Here is a 14,079-nt window from a genome sequence, read left to right as displayed (position 1 = left end):
CGACAATGTCAAGTTTGCAGTCCACATGGCCTCGCACAGCACCGAATGTTTTTTCCCCATTCAGTACGGGGGGACATTCAGACTTTAGTGAATAATCCTGTAAAGCAGATACAGATGGATTTGGAGATGGTGGAGTAGATACAGGATGCAAGTGCACACTAGCTGCCAGAGAAAATAGAGGGCTGCACTGTGCACTCCACACTCTCCTCCTCTAATTACTCTGGATCCACATACTCTTTATCAAGTAGTTCCTGGACCAGAGGTAAAAGTGCTATGTTTGCAATGGTGGGAGAAACAGAATTATCATCACTGAATTCATTACTGCCACCAACAGCAGACATTGGGGGTATTACGTTGGTACTGTGTGCTAAGTCTTCACTAAAGTTGCCTCTCGTGACCCACACAAAGTAGACACTGCTGTGCCCCCTTAGTTGCTTCTTTAGGGGCTCCAAGAATGTATAATGCTTGAACTACCTGTGGTAGAAGGAGCTGTAGTGTCAGTGGAAGCAGAAGCACAAGTTGTTACAGCATGAACAAATGAAAAAAACAATTGCCTCCTGGATGTTGGAGTGGAAATCTTGCTAATCCCACTATCCTGACGCTAAATACTACGAATAGTGTATAGCCAAGGTGTTAAAACTCTTAGAAGCCCTGGCACTACTGCTTGAGTATGACTGACCAAATTCCAACTGGATCTGGCTTGAGTAGATTTCCATTCATGTTGGAAATCAACCATTTTCACCAGATTTTGTCTATCTGGACAGAATCAGGTGTTCATTGATTATTCCTGTTAGTGTGGTGGTGGGCTCTCCTTGTTTGCCGTGCCATTTTTCTTGTTTATTTTGGAATTTTGCAATAAACACTACCAATTCCTCCACTGAAGTCTATGGACAAATTGATAATCAGTAAGCAAAATGAAACCTTACTCATTTAGCTTATTGATGATCAATTTGTCCATAGACTTCAGTGGACGAATAAATCCAGCCCACAGTACTAAATAGATATGAAACACTGGACTTACTCCTGCCCAGAGTCCCCTTAAATACAGTGACTTCCACACCAGCTAGTATATTGACCCCTTAAGTCGTCCTAGATAAACAATTTAGCACTGTAAAATTGATTTTATTGAATGCTCATAGAATCATACATATACTGAAATTAATTTTCTACATAAAATACTAAAAATACAGTTACTGACATACATTTGTCTTAAAATCCAGTGGGGGGGAGTAAGGGCGGGTGCTTGCTCAATCGCACCCTCAGTCACCTCCCCCTGTCTCTACTAATGGTCTTTGTGTTCACAACTTGATCAGCTGATTGCTGTATGGAAATGTCTAAGTATTAGGAAATGGTCCATTATGTAGGGAAGGGAATCTACGTAGTTTGTGTAACAGTTCACATATTTTCAACTAGATTATGAAATACAACAGTTGTACAGACCTGTCTGTGTTTCTCGAGTTTTTCACGAACCTCCGCAGAAACAGTGAAATATGTAAGTTACCTATGATGTCTGAAAATGATAAAAGACACCTATGATGCATGCTTATCAGGTTATAACCTGCACACTCATTCCTCTTCTGAGGTTGTGGGTGTAACTGCAACACAAAAAAAGAGTCATTCACTGAAATAATAATCTTATTTAAGGCCTAGATGATATTATGCTCATCACACAGGTAATTTCTGTCTCCAGGATGTCATTTTCATGGAACAATTCAGAATAAGAATACGAACATCAGCCATATAACAATGTACATACAATAGATACTATGTAATGCATGGAACCTTTTAAATCTGCACGTAAACCACTTATCACAGACTGAAAAAAATGGGATTAAGTTTTAGCACAGGGCCATAGAACATATTTGTTATTTTGCAAGGCATATATATACCCACACATATATTCCTAACAGCAAATTGTGTTTATGTCAATAACACATTATTTTCAGCAAAGTGTGCGGTTTACAATGTAGCACAATCGAAGTACCAGTTCTAGCAAAAATACAGAACAAATTCTGGGAAAATGATCTGAATTGATTTGGAGACTTTACGTTTGTTTGTTTCTCACAGTCACCCCACACAAAGAAACGCAGTGATATTTCAATGGGTTTTTATGACCCATGGTTTTATAATTGCATGCGTGCAGTAAAGACCTGGAAAATGCTGTTAAAAACGGTTTGTCACACAAATACAATAGACTTTCCAAACTATTGTAATGGAAAAATATATGCTAGAGTAAGTGAGTGTGTAGACACAAGAATGAATGCATAATGATTCAATCTTCACATCTGTGACAGTAGCCAGTCTTGTTTGTTTCACTTAAAAAGAACAGTATAGACACCCAGACCACTTCATCTCAGTGGAATGGTCTGAGTGCCACGTCCCTGTAACTGAAAATGTTGATGTTCTGCATTGATACCTCTACTGACAGCCACAATAGGAGCTTCCACCGAAATAGCAGATTTCAATCAGATTGTCTCATAGAGACCATCTCATTGGTGCAGCACAGTGTTTTACCGTGCATGCGCACTAGCCTCCCAATGGGAAAGCGTTGATCGAGGTTAATGACCTTAGTCAAGGAGGCAGGGTCTGCTGCGGAAAAGTCAGCGTGGAGTCAGATGAAAGGTAAGTAAAACAACTTTTTAAATCTAGCGGCGGACAGAGGGCAGTCACCTGAACAGAGACTAGGACACAATGCCATTTGTATTCCTAACACCTCACTTATACCTGTTAATATTATTATTATTACTGGTACTAATAAAGCAGCAACATGTACTGCAACACTGAAATGTTACTAGTTTCTCAGTTCATATTATTACCTTTTATTGATTAATGAAAGCCCTGTGCATCAGAAATATTAGAGAAGCTGGGGTTTCGATATGGTGCGGCTTTCAAGAACATAGCAGAGCTTTGCAGAAATACTGGGACTTGACATAGTCTCTTGTGGTCTCCTTAACAACTGCTTTCTACGCAGTTTATGCTTTTGTATATTGTGGGCTCTGATCAGTGACATAATTAATGAAGAGAGGGCCCTGGCGCAAGAGATTATTTTGCTCCCCCCCCCCCCCCCAGAGCAAGGATATCCAAAAGATAGATTTCCATCTGTCGTTCATCTCCCACAGCTGGGTATTTACAATTTGACCATGCTTTCAGGGTTTTTTTGTGGGCAGATTTTGTGTGTCTGAATGTAAGCATGTTTTTGCATGGAGTGTGTGTGAATATATGCAAAGGTTGGAATACAGCTAGGTTCTAAAATATAAAAGACAAACAATACATAGTGATGTATAGTTATAACTGTGAGACGCAGGAATGATAGGTTGCACTCACGAGATGGAAATACAAGAGGCGCCTCAAAGCGTGGTCCGCTCTGTTCTGGGCTTTGAGGCGCCTCTTGAATTTCCATCTCGTGAGTGCAACCTATCATTGCTGTGTCTCACAGTTATAACTATACATCACTATGTATTGTTTGACTTTTATATTTTAGAAACTAGCTGTATACCAACCTTTGTACATATTCACCTGACATATCAGAGGTGCTCTTTGGAAGCTGTTTGTATCATACTGAGCTAAGTACGTTTCATTGTGGGGTAGAGCACCTGTTTGTTTCGCATGGAGTGTGTGTGTCTGAATGTAGGGGTCTGTTTATGTGTAGTGTTGGCTTCTGAATGCAGTTGTGTCTTTGTATGTACTGTTGCCACTTTAAAGCAGTGGCATACTAGCAGTGGCGTACACATGACCTATGGGGCCCCGGTGCGAAAATTGATCCGTGGGCCCCCCCGCACGCTTACTCTGCGCGGGCCGGGGCCACAACACATGGCGGCGGGCACCTGGTCGCAGGGGTTGCAGGGCTGCAACCCCTGCGACCGCGGTATGTACATCAGTGCATGCAGATGCACACACACTTAAAGGACCACTACAGACACCCAGATCACATCAGCTCAATGAAGTGGTCTGGGTGTCAGGTCCCTCTAGTTTTAACCCTGCAGCTGAAAGCATAGCAGTTTCAGAGAAACTGCTATGTTTCACTGAGGGTTAATCCAGCCTCTAGTGGCTGTCTCACTGACAGCCGCTAGAGGAGCTTCCGCGATTCTCAGACACTGAACGTCCATAGAAAAGCATTGAGTAATGCTTTCCTATGGGCGGTTTGAATGCGCGCATGGCTCTTGCTGTGCATGCGCATTCGGAGCTGAGAGGCGGAGGGATCCCCAGCGCCAAGGGAGAAAGGTAAGTGCTGAAGACACACACATACACACTCTCACGAACAGACGCATACACACTAGCTAACACGCGCATACACACTAGCTAACAGACACACACATTTACTGACAGAGACACACTCAGCAACAAACATACATACACACTCACTTACAAAACACACACTCACTAACAGACATCAAACAGACTCACTAATACAAACACACTCAGTAACAGACACACACAGTAACACACTCACTGACACTCACTAGCAGACACACTCAACAGACACACTCACTGACACTAACACACACAGTAACACACACACAAACATTTACAGTAACACTAACACACACACTAACACTCGCAGTAACACTAACACTCACAGTAACACTAACACTCACAGTAACACTAACACACACACACACACACACTAACAATTTTTTTTTATTTAATCCCCCCAGCCTCCTTACCCTGGGATTGCCTGGGGTCCAGTGGTGCTGTTGGGCTCCTGGGGGGCCGGTCACCCAGCGGGCAGGCAGACTGGCGGGCGCACGAGGGAGCACTCTCCCCTGAGTGCTTCCTCTTCAACTCCCTCGCGCGCCTCGTACTGATACCGGCGCCGGAAGATGACGTCATCTTCCGGCTCCGGTATCATTGCGGTGCGCGAGGGAGCTGAAGAGGAAGCACTCAGGGCAGAGTGCTCCCTCACGCGCCCGCAGGACCAGCCAGCCGGGTGTAAGCAGGGCCAGCCTCGGGGGGCCCGGAGGTGGCCCAGGAGAAGAGGCTGGCCAAGTGACATACATACCGGGTCGCAGGGGCGACCCTGGTATGTACGCCACTGCATACTAGTGTGTTGGTGTTTGAATGAAGGGGTGTATTTGTGCGTAGCTTTGGTGTTTGAATGAAGGGGTGTATTTGTGCGGAGCTTTGGTGTTTGAATTAAGGGGTGTATTTGTGCGTAGCTTTGGTGTTTGAATGTAGGTGTGTAGTGTTGGCGTTTGATTGCAACAGTGTACTTGCATGTAGTGTTGATGTTTGATTGGAGTGGTGTGTTTATATGCAGTGTTGATGTTTGAATTTGAATGCTGGGATGTGTACACACATACACATATGCGGCTAAACACTAACACGCAGATACACATTCACATTGACACACACATACAGTTATATACCCATCTAACACACACATAGACACACACATATATCCACATTGACACACATAAATACATTCACACGCAGATAAACACAAACACTGACAATCACATGCAGATAAACACAGATACCTATACACTGCATACACACAGATACACACACACTGAAAAACACACTGGCACACACAGAGCTACACAGATACACAAATTGTAATTTACATAGTTTTAGCCACTGCCTACTTTCATACCTTTTTGATGCAGGAGGGTGGCTTTCTGGGATGGCTGAATATTATGGGAGCCTGATGCTGCCTGCAGTGCTCTCCCTCCTCCCCTCTCTGCACCTTTTTTGCCTTCCAGCCTTTGCCCCGACAGGGAATCACTTCCTCCCAGCACTGGGTGCTGACATTGAAGGGGCCCAATCTAAGTAATAACAGGTAGGTGAGGCAAAGTTGTATTTCTTTATCCTAACCCTCAGATTTAGAATTTAAAGCTTCATTCAGTCATCTAGCCACCCTTTTCTCAACAACAGCAAACTTATTCTATTCAGGTGGAATCTATTACAACAACAAGAAATATATACCCAAAGGAACAGTCAGCTCAATGCTTTGAAACTCCAAAACTGTTTTTCTTACACAAAGGAGAAAAACCATATCATGTGGAAGAAGTGATGTGACAAATTCCCCTCTCCAAGTGAGTTTGCCACGAGCTCCTGTAGGAGCCTGCTTGCCAGCCTCCTGCCCACAGACAATGGGCCCTGCAGGGAAACCTGTAAAAGACTACCAAACTTGACCGACCGTTAGCATGGATTTCATGGAACTGTTTTGGGCATAGGCCCATGTGCACGGTCGGTCAAAATTACGACTTCCAGGAAATTCCTGAACCCCTGAACCGATCTGGGTGATTTTTGGATATGTTGGTCACCCAGATCAGGGCTATCAGGGGATGTGCCATTTGTGGGGATATGTGTTTTGGGGTACTTTTGGGACTTTTTAGAAATATATGTTTTTTTCTGTGTTTGGAGATAATTGTATTAGAATTAGTACAGTTACTGATCTAATTATCTCCCAAGAAGAGGGGAGGGATTGTGTGTCATGTGTGGGAGGGCCTTACAATGTAAATGTGTTATTATTGGTTTGTAAGTTTGTGTCCCTGTCCCCAACAAGGTCCATGTGGGCGTACACCTTGCTTGGGGATTGTCATAAAAGGCCAGTGTGGCACCATTAAAATCTATTCCAGCTTACACTCCAAAACTGTGTGTCGTCCTGTTATTGGAGGAAAAGAAGATTTACTCCTGTGTCTGCTGTTCCAGCTTGCAGGGAATTCAACGGGGAAAGTCCTTGTAAGGACTAGAGCTACGTCCCATTCGTCTCCAGGAAGAAGCGGTTTCAGGGCCCCAGTCAAGCCATGGCGACTGTGGTAAGAAGTGCTGCGGTTTGTCCCCTGTTCCAGCTAGGAAGTGGTCCTTGACGGAGGTACAGGGAGCTCCGCTATAAGTGGTATCTCAGAAATGTCGATATTCACATCTAAAATAGGTTGTTGATTTCTTAAATTCCTCCCTTAAGGATTAAACATTTTACACAAACAGGTAATTTTATATCCCCCATCCAATCACTTATGTTATTCAGCATTTACAAGTAATTTTCTTCACAAACAAAAAAAGAAGAAGAAGAAAGCAGCTTTGGTAGCTAATCAGGAAGGAAGCTACTTGCAGCAAAAGTACAGTCTCTCTAATGAAAATCTATGAAAGAGCATGTATAAAGTTAGTGCTGACTTGTACGACATATGCACAACTTACAAAAACTTGCATGTGCAAGGGCAGCAAGGCTTTCCCTTGTGATGTCACTGAACGCAGGGCAATTGCCGTTACAGTAATTTTTGCATATAACAAGCAAACTATTTCCTTACCTTGCAGTCAACATACTCAACATATGAATTTACTAGCAAATGCCATTCAGCCTACTTTAATAGCAGTTCTGTTCCATCTTTATGTACCGAATAAAAAAAAATAATTATATATTAAATGACAAATACATTTTATATTATAGAAATAAAACCAAAAGAAATTAGGTCATGTAATAATTACTACTTATTTTACATCTATTAAACTGTAACCAGCCTTAGCTATGTCAGGGAAAATGTATATAATCTATATAATTATATCCAGTAGTTCATGGAACTAGGATGTCTGCATTTTACAAATAACCTGATGACATTTTCTTTTAACGATGTAATTGCAGTAGACAATCCCCCCTTGGGCACATATGCGTTCTCCCTCCCTGACATTGTTTTATAACAGAGAGTAGTTTCATTAACTATATTGACTTATTCCTACACAAAGGCCTTTTTTATTTACCATCATGTCAAACAAGATATAAATACATCAGATCACAGCTATTGAAGAAAACAGCCCATTTTATTATTAGAAGAAGTAGTAGATGATATACAATTTTTTTACTTTTATATTACGTTGGCTAATACTAAGCTATTGTCCATGTAGGAAATTAATTCTTATAGAAAATTCTGCTGAAAATCTATTTTTAACTGGATTTTCCTTTCAGCAAAGAGAGAGGGTGTTCTGCGCAACAGTGCACTTGACTCTGTCTGGTCAAAGGCCAATTTGTAAACTTTGTAGAACACATCTTAACTGTTTGTGGCTTGTAATTGACAGCTGACTTGACTGTATTTTTGCGATAGATAATAGTCATTTGTTCTCCTTTAGCTCAATGGCTAATTGTTTCTGTCAGTTTAAAATTCTGATTATATTCATATGTATAGGGTTATTCACTACATTGAATATTTACTAGACTAGAAAATCTAGAACTTGAACAAAATAAATGAGCTGGAAAAGTAGCTGAGTTGAAGAATTTAAAAAAAAAAATCTCTTTTGGTTGACAATCTGTAGTAACCCTTTTAAAGAAAATGTGAAAAGTTGTTAAGAGCCAGTTACAGTTATACAACTTGCACTGAAATACGAGCAACAAAGAAAGCAATGATAATTAGAACACATTCATATTTTTGTTTAACCCCTTAACACCGCAGCCAAATGTACAAGTTGTGAACGAAACAAAACGTAAACAAAACCTGGCATTTGCGCTATATGTCTGTCCAACCGTAATTCACCTCTTTCATATTAAATGCACCCCCCCTTATTATATATCATTTTATTCAGGGGAAACAGGGCTTTCATTTAATATCAAATATTTAGCTATGAAACATAATTTAATATGAAAAAAATGGGAGAAAATAAGATTTTTTTTGATTTTTTTCGTTCTACATGACATTTTAACTGTCAATGTCATAATACTGTTTGCTTTTACTGCAATAAAATACACATATTTGTATTCAGCAAAGTCTCACGTGTAAAACAGTACCCCCTATGTACAGGTTTTATGGTGTTTTGGGAAGTTACAGGGTCAAATATAGCGTGTTACATTTGAAATTGAAATTCGCCAGATTGGTTACGTTGCCTTTGAGACTGTATAGTAGCCCAGGAAATAAATTTACACCCATAATGGCATACCATTTGCAATAGTAGACGACCCAAGGTATTGCAAATAAGCGATGTCCAGTCTTTTTTAGTAGCCATTTGGTCACAAACACTGGCCAAAGTTAGCGTTCGTATTTGTTTGTGTGTGAAAAATGCAAAAAACGCCAATTTTGGCCAGTGTTTGTGACTAAGTGGCTACTAAAAAAGACTGGACATACCCCATTTGCAATACCTTTGGTTGTCTACTATTGCAAATGGTATGCCATCATAGGGGTAATTTTCATTCTTGGGCTACCATAGGGTCATAAAGGCAACGTAAGCAATCTGGCGAATTTTAATGTGAAAAAAATTAAACACAAGCATTATATTTGACGCTGTAATTTTTGAAAACACCATAAAACCTGTACATGAGGGGTACTGTTGTACTCAGGAGACTTCGCTGAACACAAATATTTGTGTTTCAAAACAGTAAAAAGTATTGCAGCAATAATATCGTCCCTGTAAGTGCTGTTTGTGCGTGAAAAATGCAAAAAACGTCACTTTTACTGGCGATATCATGGTTGTAATACATTTTACTGTTTTGAAACACTAATATTTGTGTTCAGCGAAGTCTCCCGAGTAAAACAGTACCCCCCATGTACAGGTTTTATGGTGTCTTGGAAAGTTATAGGGTTAAATATAGTGCTAGCAAATTAAATTCCCTATACTTTCGGCATGGGTGGTCAGGCAGGTCCCGCTAATTGTAATTAATTAGGATACCTAATTATGTAAAATTATTACATAAATATATGTGTAGAATTAATATATGTATATATATACATATGTGTATATATACGTATATATATATATATATTTTTTTAATATTTTTATTTATATATAGGTATATATATAGTGATATATACGTATATATTTATGTATATAGATATATATATTATTTCGTTCTACGTGTATTTTGATATAAATATATATATATTAATATCACAATACAGTTAGAACGAAATAAAACACATCTATATATTTTTTAATATTTTATTTTTAATTATTTATTTTATTTTATTTTTTTACGTATTTACATATTTATTTTTTTTATATTATTTATAAATATATATATAACAATAATTATATATATATTTAATCAGTATCAGTCTACGTGTAATTTGATATTAATATATATATATATATATATTAATATTTAAATACACGTCGTGTATGTGTAAATGTGTGTGTATGTGTATATATATATATATATATATACTTAGATCATATATATATAATATATATGATCTAAGTATATTTTATTTGTAACTGTCATTTTTTTTATTTCTTTTTTTAACTAATATTTTTTTTTTTTTACAGGACAGGGGGCAGAGACAGTGTCAGCCAGTGATGTCACATCACTGGCTGACACACAGGATCAGTGATCACAGTGACTGCCTGTCACTGTGATCACCTCCTGCAGATTGGGTAATTGACCACAGGGGGGAGTGCCTGGGTGGTACAAGCACTCCCCCCTTCCAATCTGCAGGGGGATCACTGTGCCAGTTACATGTGTCAGCCAATAGGCTGACACATGTAACACTGATCGCAGTGACAGGCTGTCACTGCAATCAGAGCGCTCTGAGATCGCAGTGACAGCCTGTCACTGCGATCTCAGACCTAGCAGATCGCGGTCACTGACCCCAGGGGGACTGCCTGGGGGGCCAGGTAAGTCCCCCGACCGCGATCTGCAGAAGGGGAAAGCCGCCGGCCGCATGTGTCAGCCGATTTGAAATCGGCTGACACATGCTTAATACTGGTCGCAGTGACAGCCTGTCACTGCGATCAGAGACTGCAGATCGCGGTCACCGGCCACAGGGGGGGTTGCCTGGGGGGCCAGGCATCCCCCCCGACCGCGATCTGCAGCGGGCGATTAGCGCCGGCCACGTGGGCGGCCATTATGGCGAGGACGTACTATTACGCCCGCCGGCGTTTAGAGCCGGTTCCTGCAGGGCGTAATAGTACGTCCTCCGGATTTAAGGGGTTAAAGAGATTGTCTAATGACATTTTGATACAATACATCGTATACAGAGTTATTCACTAAAGTTAGAAGCATCTGATTGCTGGTAAGACCACATATTGAATATGCTGTGCAATTTTGGGCACCTGTTCTAAAGAAGGATATTATGGCACTAGAAAAAGTGCAGAGGCAGGCTACAAAATTAATAAAAGGAATGGAACATTTTACCTACGAAGATAGGTTAACAAATTTAAACCTCTTTAGTTTAGAAAAAATTAGCGTCAGAGGGAATATGATAACATTATACAAATACATCCAGGGCCCATGCAAACCATTGTGTGGGAATCTATTCACAAAAAGGGCTATACATAGGACACAAGGTCATGCGTTTAGATTGGGGAAAAAAATATTTTGTCTGAGGCAAAGGAAAGGGTTTTTTGTACCGTAAGAACAATAAGGATGTGGAATTCTCTGCTTGAAGATGTGGTTTTATCAGAGTCTGTATAGATGATTAAGCAGCATATAGATGCATACTTGCAAAAAACATAATATTAAATTATATAATTTTTCAACTGTAGGGTAATAGCTTCTTGATCCAAGGATAAATCTGACTGCCATTCTGGGGTCAAGAAGGAATTTGTTTCCTAGTTTGTTGCAAAATTGGAAGTGCTTCAAACAGGGGTGTTTTGCCTTCTTTTGGATCAACAGCAAAACACAGATGTGAGGAATGCTGTAACTATGATTGGACCAGTCATAAGAGATTATGAATCTTGATGATCTCACTGTATTGTGCGGATTGTGCTGCAATATAGATACTGCCCCCATGCTTCCTGGTAAGTTTAAAGGATGTTTTAAACATTTTTCTTCACGAGTTAAAACCACCATCTAGCCCCTCTGAGGGGTGTAATGTGTGTGTGTGAGGGGTGCAATGTATGTGTGTAAGGGGAACAGTGTATGTGTGAGGGGTACAGTGTGTGTTAGAGGGGTGCAGTGTGAGTGTGAGTGAGGAGTGCAGTGCGTTTGTTAGGGGTGCAGTGTGTGTTTGTGAAGGATGCAGTGTGTGTAAGGTGTGCAATGTGTGTGTGTATGAGGGGTGCAGTGTGTGTTTGTGAACGGTGCAGTATGAGTTTCTGGGGTGCAGTGTGTGTGTGTGTGAGGGGTGCAATATGTTTATCTGAGGGGTGCAGTGTGTGACTGTGTTGGGACTAGTACAGGACTATATTGTGTGGGGGGCAGATGGTGCAAGTATATATTCATTTTAAATAAATTATTTATGATTTTATATATATTTTTTTTGCTTATTGTTTTTTTTAAACTAAATAAATATATATATATATATATTATATCCCCTCTGCCTTCTTACCTTTTGCCTGGGAGTGGGGATACTGCTTGTCAAGCCCTGGTGGTCCTAGTGGTGGCCTGGGGCTAGAGTTCATTATTGTGAGACCCAGAGTGTTACCATGGTAACCACCGCAATGCTCTGAGCTCGCAAGAGGCGACCCCGGCGGAGCTGCAGGTTAGAGTTCTCATATCCTCTCTACCTTCCTTCCGATTGCCGCATTTCAGTGCCAGTGGGCCAGTGAAGGAGATCTCTGATCTTCCATCCAGTCTATGAAAGCACACAGCATGGCAGTCGCTTGGATAGCGCAAAATTTCCATAATACAGCATATGACTCATTCTAAAATGTCCTTATACATAGATCAGAGAAAATCCATAGAACATGTTGCAGTGAAGACCACAAAAAGCTGTATTCCTCTAAGCATACCCTTTATTCTATACAAATTATGAAAATGTATTTAGCACAATCTATAGATTACATTTTATTCCTACCTGTAGCAAATCATTTAGATGGCATGTCCAATTTGAGGAAGAATAAGAAGTGTTAACATAATCAGCAAAGTGAAGATAACATTTATAAAATAATACACAAGCGAATGTTTTTTTAGAACACATATTGCTTTTGTAAATACAATACTGAGAGAAATGGGAAGTGAGCTAATCTGGAAATACTAAAAATGAACATATATTTTATTCATAATGAGTGTAACAGGAACAGGATTAGAGGATATAATACAAAGTGAAGGATAAGGAAGTAGATTTTAAAAAAGATAACACTAAATGAACTAATTGTTGCTCATATATTCCAATCAAAGGAAATGAAAAACAATCATGTAGTAATAAGAATAGGTGAGAAAGCATACACACACACAATGTTGATGTACAATGTACAAATGCAAAACTATGTATTTTCTTGTGATTTGAACTGGTACCCTATGATACTGGCCCAAGGCATCGGCCAAATAAATTTTGAAAATTGTACTATGGTAGTTGCCTACAAATTGTTGTTTCTCTTCTGTTTTATTGGACTATCTGCACTATTTAATTTTTTTTTTCTTTTTGCTTTTGAGGTCCCAAGTATTGTCTCAAAGGAACCAAAACAGCTGGTGTTATTAAGTGTGTTTTATACACAGCTTTTTTTGGTATAATCACATGGTTATATGTATTACATCACAGCTGTTACATGAAGCTAGTCATAATAATTTAGACACTATTCATAATAATTAATTATTTGACACTAGTCATAATAATTTAATTTAACAATACTTTATCTAGATCATTCCACGAATTAGCACTTTAGCATTATTAAGCACATAACTGTGATCTAGTGAACTATTGTGTTTGTGGCATTATTTGCACTGTTGGAACTTTAAATACTATTTTTAAGTCACCTTTATATATATATATATATATGTAGCATGAGTACTTCACTTGCTTTTAGTTTTTTTTTTTTTAAAGGAACACTATAGGGTCAGGAAAACAAACATATATTCCTGACCCTATAGTGTTAAAATCACCATTTAGGTGGCTTGCCCCTCCATGCCCCCTTAGAAAGGGTTAAAACATACCTTATTTCCAGCTTTCCACGGATCTGCAGTTGCTGGCCCTACCCCCATCTGCTTCTTTGGCTGACATCATCAGGCTTGATGACTTCAGCTAATCCAATATTTTCCCACAGGGAAAGCATTGGATTGGCTGAGATTATCGAGAAGGCGGAGGTGGGGTGGGGACGGGGCCAAACACCATCCTAGCCAGTCAGCATCTTCTCATAGAGATGCATTGAATCAATGTATCTCTATGAGGAAAGTTCACTGTCTCCATGAAGAGCATGAATACGGTGCAGCACTGTCCCAGGAAGCACCTCTAGCAGCCCTCTTACGAGAGGTCACTGGAGGTGTCCCTAGGCTGTAAT

This window comes from Pelobates fuscus, chromosome 6 (genome assembly GCF_036172605.1).
Source record: "Pelobates fuscus isolate aPelFus1 chromosome 6, aPelFus1.pri, whole genome shotgun sequence".
In the NCBI taxonomy this organism is placed as follows: Eukaryota; Metazoa; Chordata; class Amphibia; order Anura; family Pelobatidae; genus Pelobates; species Pelobates fuscus.
The sequence above is the reverse complement of the archived record's forward strand: the minus strand, read 5'-3'. Positions refer to the sequence as shown.